The sequence below is a fragment of the Musca autumnalis genome, unplaced genomic scaffold (assembly GCF_047663935.1).
Source record: "Musca autumnalis isolate F117 unplaced genomic scaffold, ASM4766393v1 scaffold_4, whole genome shotgun sequence".
NCBI lineage: Eukaryota > Metazoa > Arthropoda > Insecta > Diptera > Muscidae > Musca > Musca autumnalis.
In genome coordinates this window covers 145,549,319-145,561,220 of record NW_027411977.1, presented here as the reverse complement: position 1 = coordinate 145,561,220, position 11,902 = coordinate 145,549,319, and the positions used below count along the sequence as shown (strand labels likewise).

Genomic DNA, 11,902 nt, shown 5'->3' with positions numbered 1-11,902 from the left:
ACCAACTTAAGTACCATTTAGTATTTTTCGTACCCATAAGTACGAATTTCCAAAACTACCTCAATCCTACACTCCAAAAGTAAACTTAATTCCAAATTCCAGCTCCAACCGTTCACTAAGAGCCAAATTGGACCAAATTTAATACATTCCGTACCCATAAGTACAAATTTCCAAAACTTCCTCAATCCTACACTCCAACAATAAACTTAATTACACATTTAAGGATTGCAGCTCTATCCGTTCGCCCATATCCAAATTGTACCAACTTAAGTACCATTTAGTATTTTTCGTACCCATAAGCACGAATTTCCAAAACTACCTCAATCCTACACTCCAAAAGTAAACTTTATTCCAAATTTCAGGATTCCAGCTCTATTCGATCACTCAAATCCAAATTTTACCAAATTTAGTACAATTTAGTACTTTTTATACCCATAACTAATTTCGAAAGCTTCCTCAATCCTACACTCCAACAGTAACTTTAATTCCAAATTTCAGTATAGGTAAGAATTGTTTTATGCTGTTAATACAAAATGACATGAACAAAGGTCATGATTTTCTTATGATGCATAAATAGGCTTGAGGAAACAAAACAATCTCCAAAACAACATAAAATCCAACCAATTTAGCGGTTTAAAAAATCAAAATTTTTGTCTGAAAATTTGTAAAATTTTTAATATAGATCTTATAGCGTTCTGCCTGGAAGGCACGTACCGCCAACGGTGATTTGGGCATATTTTCTAACACGAAGCGTTTGAAACATGTGAATCGATTTGGTAATTCACTATAATTCTCCAAAATTACTTGTTTTCAAATCTATACTATCGATAAGATATAATCATTTTGTTCACTCAATATTGGCGTAGACAAAATTTTAAACTAAAATTGATTCAAATTTATTATAAAAACTAGCAGACCCCGGTCCGCGTTGCTGGCCCGTCGTAATGAGTTTTAATTCAAAAGTAGGTATTTTCTACCTCACTTCTTCGGTCCATTGTCAAACCGAGAAGGATTTTAAATTTATCAACAGATTTTGTCTGTAACCTTTCTTTTCTCTTACGGACTTTGTCGGATTTTCGCCAATTTGTGCCTTTTAGGATTTGTTATCGGCCATGTCACTTTCTTTATCCTAAAGCGATCTAATAATAAAAGTTAAAAAAATGATTAAATCGAATTCTCCCGCTTATTTAGACCTATATGTTTTAACTTTTCATGGCTGATGGACCGTTGAACCTCACCATTTAAGTACATTTGTAAATATATAGTTTTTCTTGATCGGGGGACAACCACCGTTGTCTCGAAAACTAATTTGCAACCTGATGCACTCATAAGTTTAACAAATACACCGATTATAAAATAATAGGCCCCGAAATTTGTCTACAAATATATAGCATTTTGGACCACGGGACATTCCTGAATATTTTCTGAAAATTAGGTTCAGTAGTTTTGGAAAAATAATGTTTTGAAAAGAGTGGGCGTGGTCATCAGTTTTCAATATATAATATATTAAAAAAAGTGGGCCTGGTCCGGTCCTAGGGTGCACACAACTTCATTGCCTACCAAAATGTATGCTGGAACCGATATAATCATAAGTTTGGCTTATACATATAGCGTTTAACAGAAAGGCATGGGGAAGGTACCCCACATAACAACGGCAAACATTGAGCTTTTGCTGCAAATTTTATGGAAATCCCTTCAGTAGTATTGGAGTTATGACATACTAAAAAAACAGGCTTTGTCGGGCCTATAGGCCCCAAAGAAGTACCTAGATTGTAGATTAATCCGTAAATTTTTATTCCGATACATACATAATTTTTGCAAATATAAAGTTTTTTTTTTTTAAAAATATCGCATAGGGGAGGTACCCCGCCCCCTCTGGAATTCAATAAAACATGCAACCTGTTTTCGGGGGCATGGTAAACTTTTCTTTCTAAAAAACCTTAGTTGGGTTATGACAGCATTTGATTTTTATTCATAAAGGTAAGGCGTTTTTTTAAATATGCCCTCTTCAAAATTTAAGAAAATATGCCTGTACATTCCCTGACATTTTCACGAATATCGGTTCAGTAGTTTTGTAGATGTAACATATTTTAAAAAGTGGGTATGGTCAAGTCTGTGGTTCCTAAAAAAGTAGGTAAGGTCGGAGACACAACCACAATTGTCTCGCAAATTAACTTCCAAATAGATACATTCGTAATTATTGTAAATATAACATTTTTAAAAAAGTAGGGTATAGGGGAAGTTCCCCGCCCTTTCCGAAATTCAACTGAATTTGTAGCCTATTTTAAGCAGGGACCATCTCTGTACATTCCCTGGCAATTTCAGGAAAATCGGTTCAGTAGTTTTTGTAGAAATGATAAAAATAGAAAATTGAAAAAAGTGGGCGTAAAAGTGGGCATGGTCAAATTTTATTTGCATAAAAACCCAAGTCGAAAATCAGTCCAGCCGTTCTCAACTGATGCCATTACCAACGAACGATATTTGATTTTTATTTATAAAGATTTAAAAGTTTAGACAAATCGCGATTTTCTTGAAAATCCCCTGTAGATATAACCTAATTAGAAAGTGAGCGTGGTCGGAACTTAAGTCACAAAATAAGTACGTAAGGTTGGAGACACAATCGCCATTGACTCGCAAATAAATTCCCAAACCGATACATTCGTATTTGTTGCAAATATTGCATTTTTATAAAAATAGGGCATAGGTTAGGTACCCGCCCGATCCGAAAGTCAAGAAATATGTAGCCTATTTTTATCGGGGACCAACCCTGTACATTCGCTGAAAGTTTCTGGAAAATCGATTTAGTAGTTTCGTAGATATAACATATTTAAAAAAGTGGGCGTTGTCCAGTCTTAATGCCCCAAATCAGCACGTACGGTCGGAGACACAATCGCCATTGACCCGGAAATTAATTTTTAAGGCGATACATTTGTAATTGTTGCAAATATTGCATTTTTACAAAAATAGGGTATAGGGGAGGTACCCCGCCCGATCCGAAATTCAACCAAATATGTAGCCTATTTCAACCGGGGGCCATCACTCTACGTTCCCTGCAAATTTCAGGAAAATCTATTGAGTAGTTCCGTAGATATAACATGTTTATAAAAGTGGGCGGAAAAGTGGGCGTGGCCAATTTTTCTTTGCATAAAAACCTAAACTGGACTATGACTATCATTTCCACAAAAAATTATCCAAATCGCTCTAGCCGTTTTTAACTGATTCAATTACCAACAAACGACAATTGAGTTTTATATATAAAGATAACATTTTAACAATTTCTTGGAATTGTTCGTCAAATAAAGTCTTTTAATTTTCCGTCAAGTATTTTGAGCCTCACTGTAACTTCATACAACAATAATTATGTATCAATATTTACATACATATAAATATTCAAATGTATCCGCCTCTTGTCAACGACTTTACATAAAAAATCATGTTAATTATGCAAAACAAACCATTATTTTTTTTAAATTATATAATTATTTTTTATACAAAAGGAAGGTGGTTTAATATAATCTAATTATTTACTATCATTGGTGCATCCCATTTTATCGATGTATGTATGCTAAAGGGAGTGAGAATGCATTGATTTGTTGTTTTCTTTATCTTATTTCGGTAGTTAATCAAAAACATTCATATATATAAATGGCCACTTTCGACAAAATACTTGGTACTGATTGAACACTCTACTGGAGTCTAATTCTCGCATACGTGATCGAAATGATTATTTTTGTAGCACAAAACGAAATTTAGTGACAACATTTTGCAATAAAACTAATCAAAATCACATACTAAAGACTTTTTCCAATAAAATGAGTAAAAAACTAGTCAAAAAGGGACTGTTTCTTAAAAATTAAACATATATGTATTTTCCAATGCCAGAATGTGATTTTTATATTTTTACACAGTGGAATTTATTTCGGGTCACTGTTACTTATAATTTTTTCACAATTTTCTATTATTTTATACAATTTTCCTGTTTTCTTCTCATTTTACGAGAAACTTGCCGCACAGCAACTTGTTTGTTTGCAATAGTTTGTGTTTACTATTTCTGTCACCGTATGTATCGATAACTTTTTTAAATAATTTCGATCGTATAAGGGAATCCAAAAATTTCGATCGTTCGTAAATTGTCTTCGAACAAAAACTCGCTCGACAACGGATGCGAGAATTAGGCCCCTGGTCTTCTTCATTAGTAAGATACATTGTTTTAATCAAAGAACGTAAACAAACAAAACGATTCCCGTACCAATCACACAACGCCACAAACTTTTCAGCTTCTCTGAATCGTTTCATTCTCACAACCAAAACAAAACCACAAACTTTTCAATGTAAAAAGATGAAAACTGTACGATTGCTGAAATGTACTTCGGCTATGCTTTGCCGAAACAAAAAGAATTTTTGGCAAACATTTACTGTGCGAAATGATCAACGACACACTCAGACACACACATTTAGTTGCTTAGACCGCCACCAGAACATCTGCTCTTTCACATGTATGACATCAGCTGTTCTGTAGTATTAGTATACCCAAAGTGACAACATACATGTGAAAAAGCAGATGGTCTGATGGCAGCCTTAACAACCCTCCTACCGCTAACATCAACATACTGAACATACTACAGTTGATGTGGTTGATGTTTTCAAACGAATCATTCATTCATTGAATCGTTCATGTGTTTTGAACTTTTTCGTTTTCTATCTGTTGTTGTGGAATTGAGAACTTTTCGCTATTCGTTTTGTTCGCACTCACGAATGTAAACAAAACTAAACAGGGAGTTCGGTCAACGTGGGTTATGTTTCGTTTTGTATTGTTCCTATGGAAAATACGAAACGAAACGATTGGAAATGTTATTTAAAGTATTTTTACGTACGCTGGTTTTAATATACTAACATAAAAGTGTCAAAAAAGCTTACTAATTTATGGATAAATCTAAAAAGGACGGTTGGCGTTTTTAATTTGGGATGACGACTTCTATTTTGCTTTTCCCACAAATAAATTAAAATTGTTTTAATAAAATATTAAAACAACGACTATGGGATTAAGCCTGAAAGCAAAATAGAAGTCGTCATCCCAAAAAAAACGCCAACCCTCCTAATTGTGAGACCGGGCACCGTCGAGAAAATATTGGTTTATTGCTGTATTAAGCAATACCAACAATTGATACTTAGGTATAAAAAGTTTCTTGTTGAAAAACAAGTAACAAGGGAACTGATGAATATCTGTGGTGAGATCTGAAACTATAGTCTTCCCTGCCTAACCCCTTGGTAAACATCACCAATTTTTCCCACTAATAAATTAAATTTGTCTTAATAAAATATTAAAATAACGACTATGGGATTAAGCCTGCCTATTTTGAAAAGCATAAATCTAAAAATTATAACCTTCTGTCATACTGCATTCCTTGGTCGAATTCTTATGGTTAATTATATAATGTAGTCGCGATAAATAATGCATTTATAATGTAATATATATCCTCAATACATTAGGAAATTCTGAATTCAATAAAACATAGAGACCTTCTAGGTTTAGCACTGCTTTCAAAACTACCTCAATCTTACACTCCAAAAGTAATCTTAATTCCAAATTCCAGGTCTATTCGTTCACCAAAATCCAAACTGTACCAATCTTAGTAGCATTTAGTACTTTTCGTACCCATAACTACGAATTTCCAAAACTTCCTCAATCCTACACTCCGACAGTAACCATAATTCCAAATTTCAGGTTTCCAGGTCCATCAACAAACCCAAATCCAAATTGTACCAAATTTATTGGTAATAACATTTATAAATTTCTCATATACATGCATATATTTGAAATATGGATGTACCTATTTGTATTTATATTTCATCTAAACAAATATTTCTTTGCACCTAAACAAATATTTGTTGCACCCAAACATATATTTGTTTGCTGGACCCACACATAGGTTATGTTTGGGACTGGTTGCAAATGCTAGAGAGGCCTTTTTTCATCCGTGTATATCTGTGTCGGTAAAGCCGACTGATACTTTTTTACTTGTTATGTTTAAATTTAATCCAAACTAAAGAAAATTATGTTTCATTTTCCCCCTTTTTGCTTTCGTTGGGATAAATAACATTTAAATGCAATTTGAGAATGCCAGTAATTGTATGTACATAAATTATCAATGTGTAATAGGTAATTTGCATAAATGCTAATGGCCGCAACTAAATTCACTGGACTGACAACGAATGATTTGTTACAATACTGCCTGTCCAGCAGTAGTAGAATAAACAGAAAACATCCACTAAGTCTACTGGCAAATGAAAAACTTAAATAGATTTTTAAATCAATTTTGCCTAAAATTAAATTGGAATAAACTAATACAATTAAATACGAATAATTATGACTTTACCAAAGCTACAATTGTTTTATAAAATCAGAAATATTTAGCAATTTTCTTTAATTGGACACAAAAACATACAAGCAGAGGGATTTGAATTTTCATTACAAAACTACAACTCACACAAGCAAGAATAATATAGGTAAAGGCATAACTATTGGAAAAATATCGTATTGGACAGAAAACACAATCTGACTCAAGAAATGATAAGCACATAAGGACCCATAAAGTGTAAAAATTCTCCAAAATAATTTGTAAATAAATGAAGCAGTGCTAAATGTTCCCACCCAGCGTCATAAACTATCCTGAACTCAAATACACCAAACCAATAAAATGGAAGGCCTTTGTAGCCAATGTTATAAGTATTTTATTAAAATTACATTTATTGCAATTTATTAAATAAGTATATAAGATCGAAAAGTAGCATCAGCCTGTGCGATTTAGACAGATGGGATTTATGGATAGTAGCCGGGATTGCAACCAAAATCCTTTTCCCCAACAATTTTAGTTGGTCACTGTAGGATATTTTAGAACTCTAGTAATACGTTTAGATACGCAAAAATTAAAAATATATATTGATTCAGTGGAAAACAGTCCTCGAACAGCCCTTAAACTGCACTTATGCGAAAATATTAAACTTTGTGAAGAAGGTACGGGAAGCAGATGCCCGTTATAGTCTGTCATTGGACATGATTTAAGTTTGAGAGAAATACAGACGAACCTCGATTATTCGTAATGGTCGGGACCGCTGGCACAACGCATCGGTTTTCGCGGATAATGAAGTGACAATTTTTAGAAATATAAATAAATTCTTTATAAATAAGAGGAAATATGTACTTTATGAAAAGTTTAATAGAGGAGAAGAACTTTGCTTGGTTCAGTCACTCCTGCCTATCGTGCCCATCGGCAGTTTTAGTTGGTCATCGTAGGATTTTTTAAAACTTTTGGAACTTAAAAATGATAAAACTGCTACAAAATTTATCTAGCCCCATTTCGAAAAGACATGCAAAATCCTGAAAACCTAAAAAGGCGACCTTGACCTTGATTTTTTAAATCCCTCCGGCGATTTTTTTTAGTTTTTTTATTTTTTCTCATCTATGAATATTGTAGTTTCAGAGTCGGCAAAAACTTCCCAGGTGTAAGCACTTTGTACGTACACTCAGTTCGTAAGATATCGTGTTCATCAGTCATTTTAGTTGGTGCCGCAGCGTTATTTAGAGCTCTTTCGACATTATCTAATGCCTTGTTCAGACTGACGGTGTTTCGCTCTCTATTCGTTGTTCGACCCCAAATTACGATGTAATTACTTCATTTCCCATACAAAATATTGAGAACGAACAACGATTTGTGTACATTGTTCAATTTAAATTACTCTCACAACGGCGATAAAATATGTCCCATCTCTAACAAATGAGAGAATTTATCGAAATAAATTAATTATGACATGAAAAATACAAAATTTAACAATTTATTAAAAACCCAAACATTTTTAGAAAAACTCCAAAATATGAATGAAAAGTAAACGGTTTAACGACTAGTACACATTCAAATCATAGCAAATTTTGTCTTCTCTTTCATTGCATTTACATTTCTTGTCCATCGTTTCAAATTCGCGTACAAATTTAGAAACAAAAATCAAATGACTGCCGGAAAGTCTGTATACCAAAAAGTTATTTTGGCAGGTCTCTCTCTCGTTAATTTTTAAAATAGAAAAATTTGAAAATCTACTGAAAACTCCAAAATTGTGAGAAAAAATAGAAAACATGAATGAAACTAAAATCTAATATATAAAAGGCAATGTGTGTATGTTAGTATGTTTGTTTGTTTGTATGTTTGTATGTTCCGAATAGACTCAAAAACGGCTGAATAGATTTTCTTGAAAATTTCAGATAATGTACTGGGAACACCGGTGGTGAAAATAGGCTATATATTTTTTGAATGGTCGTCGCGGAAGTGAAATATCGCGGTCATCCCAAATTATTCAAAAATGTATTGTTTCAGATAATATACCTAATTTTAGTAAGCGTGACTACAAAACCGCTATAACACTGGCTTCAATATGTGGGATAACGCGGTCAACGCCATAGTTTGGAATACTGTAAAATCCCGATAACATGAGATTTCACTATATAGAAATTCCGAAAAATCGATTGGGAAATCTTATGAAATTTTGTATGTGGAGTTTTTAGGTCTGAGAATAGGTCGTAATCTATTTTTCTATCCCGCTAAGTGTAGTGACCGGTGGTCCTCCCCACAAATTGTTTAAGAAAACTGCGAAATTCAAGATACTTTTTAATATATTGTTTACAAATTTTTTGCATTGCTATGGTAATTACTGTCTTGACCCTGAATGGTCGTTGGGGAAGTGAAGTATCGCGTTTTTTACTGCTAAGAGTAGTGACCGGTGGTCCTCCCCACAATGTTTTAAAGAAAATGAGAAGTCTTTGATATTTTTGAACGTATTGTTTACAGATTATTTTCCCTGAATGATCGCGGTCATCACAAAGTTTTCAAAAATGTATTATTTCAATTAATATACATAATTTTAGTAAGCGTGACACAAAAATGATATGAACACTAGCTTGAACAATTAGGATAGCGCGGTCGTGAGCTATTTTAATATGGCTTTTTAAAGTCCATGATATTTTTGAACGTATTGTTTACAGATTGTTTGCAATACTACTGTAATTACCGTCTTGACCCTGAATGGACTTCGCGGTCATCACAAAATGTTCAAACATTTATTATTTCAGATAATATACATAATTTTGCGTGCCTAAAAAATGCTATAAACTCTAAACACTAAACAATAAGTGGGATAGCGCGATCAACTCCACATTTTTCAATACAGTAAAATCCCGATAACTTGAGATGTCACTATCCAGAGGTTAAATCCACCAAAAATAGCGAAAATCATGCGCCACCCTTCTATGGGAGCTATAACAAAACGAGGACGTATACTGAAAATTCTCTGCAAGACTATATCTCCAAACTATCGAAAATCGGGAGGTACTGCTTTATGGGAGCTATATCAAAACGTGAACATATAACTGTTGCATACCGAGCGCAAATAAAAAGGCGTGTCTTTCGGTCGATCCGAATATTTATGCTCTCCTCTTTAAATTACATTAAAACCAAATTTTAGCCATTTCGGTGTGATAATTATGTTAAATCCTCAAAAATAGCGAAAATCAGCCGGTACCGTTCTATGGGAGCTATATCAAAACGTGGACCTATACTGACAATTCTCTGCAGCCGAGACCAACAATCCAATATATAGCAATGTTAATTGAGGTGCACCGATCATTATCTGTGGGTCTCAAAGTGCTTTAAACTGTCAATTTATGGTGAAGGGTACAATAAAAGAGATTTTATATCTTAAATTTTGTAATGAATTTATGTCAAAACATTGATTTATATTATGAAGTTTCTAGAGGGATGCCTAATTATGACTGTATCAATGCTGGATAGATAACTAAAGTTTACACGGAGAACCCAAACAACGGGCCAGCAACGCATAAGGTTTTTTTACGGAATCAGAAACTTATCACGATATGATGATTTGATAGCAAATTTTATTTTCAAACAGGTATGTATATTAACCGGGTAAATTATTGAACGTAAAGTTAAACAAACTTTATTATAAATGACCCATATCAATACCACTAGTAATTAAATATTAAATAGATATCTGAAAGAAGGACAAATATTCTTTCAGTTCATATCAATTAACTTTACTTGTCTTTTGGCTGAAACTTCCTTTGAAATCAGTAAACAAAAACTATCAAAATATGAATCATGTTGCTGTGAATGATGTACCATGTCGTATGAACGGGTTAATTCGTGTACGTAATTATGAGAACGAACGACGTTATTCAAATGCTGGTATGAACATGACATAAGGAAGTATGGACTAGAGCTGGCAAACTATCGATCGGCCCTATTCGATTTTTTCGATATTTCCGTTTCAAAATATCGATAAAATCGATACTATCGTAGATTATTCAGCCCTATTTATTTAGAATCCAAAATGACCGACAAATATTTCTTGTTTACATTTCGTATGCCATTGAAATGTTGAAAAATTAAAAAAAGAAAAAAAATTAAAAATTCGGTCTTTATGTTTGCGTGATCTCGAGGTGGAGTTAGAAGAGATTTGTTCCGTCCAAATTTGACGAAATCATTTTGGGAAATAATATTACATATTTCACTTTCTATTGTTATTGACTGGCCGGACGAATGCGGAGAATAGTTATTAGTTAAACATAGAGAAACAGTTTTAATTAATACAAAACAAAAATTAATCATGGGAATTATATTGCCTGAAGTCATAAAGCCCTTCTGCAGTATACTTCCAAGCCTCTGTTCGGTATCATAAGTTCCAACTCGGCTGAACCTTATGGAATTGGGTATCTCTCCCATTGTTACATCTTGCTTGATTATGAAATTGTTGGCTTGTGCCAAAATTGCTTGGTGACACTCCCAAGCCATTGTTTATGTCATGGCTGGCGTCCATGGTGATCGGTCCGAAATAGGTGTTGCTGTTTGATTTTTGATCATCATCCAATTATTTGCCGCCGGTTTAATGCTGTTGCTTTGAATGAATTGTTGCAAAAGGGTTATGATTTCGAAGGTGCCGTTATTGCCTTGTTCCACTTGATGGCCACCCGCAACGATAAGGTTCGTGCTTTGGGTGAAGCCTTCTACCGTCAAAACTTACCATCTTGATGAACTTACTGTTCACTGTTCTCGTCTTTGCCGTTGTCATTTACTTTCAAGATTTTCGTGTTATTGCGTTCAATACGTCCCGGTCCACACTAGAGTGATTTCATTGAAAAAATTGCATGAAATTACGCATCAACCTCCATGGTAGAGTAAAATCATAAAATTGCTGTAGTAAGTAATTCGATTTAAGAACACCTAATTTCATGAAATTTTTTAATGAAATTCACGCTGGTGTGGACCGGGACAACAGCATCATCTCGAACAAATGTTGGCCGTTAAATTCAAATGTAACTTGGTAACTTCTTCATCAACCTTCTCGATACTTGGGCTGGTGGTGGCGGCCCAGCTCGTTTCTATCCCACTCTAACCCCTATAGCCACCTGAAAGTGTTGGTCACATCTAATCCGATCCCATCCACGCCATTCTCTTTAAGCTTGTAAAAATGCTATGAAATCTTTTTATTCGTTCTATGGTGATGTCAACATTTTCGATAATATCGATATAAAAAACTATTTATCGATAATGGCGTAAAAAATTAAGCATCGATAATATCGATATTCCCATCGATGGTTTGCCAGCTCTAGTATGGACTTGCCGCAAAAAATTGTACCTTCGCGAAGTATGGGCCAAATTGGTAGCTCTCTTCGAGAATTATCGTGCGGGCCATTTTAACGAATGTTTTTGAACTTTTGTGGGGAAGGTAACGGAATGGGTGGATCGATATGGATCACTATGGAACTTGATCTAATTTTGGGCAACATATTACGAGCACCAAAATTTGGATCAAATCGACATACAGACGGAGGGACTGC

The 11,902-nt window shown here is 34.1% G+C and overlaps 1 pseudogene; it reads left to right on the top strand.

The window, feature by feature from the left end:
• Positions 1–10,671: 10,671 nt before the first annotated feature.
• Positions 10,672–11,541, top strand: LOC141403105 (protein transport protein Sec61 subunit alpha pseudogene; annotated as a pseudogene).
• The last annotated feature ends 361 nt before the right edge of the window (positions 11,542–11,902 follow it).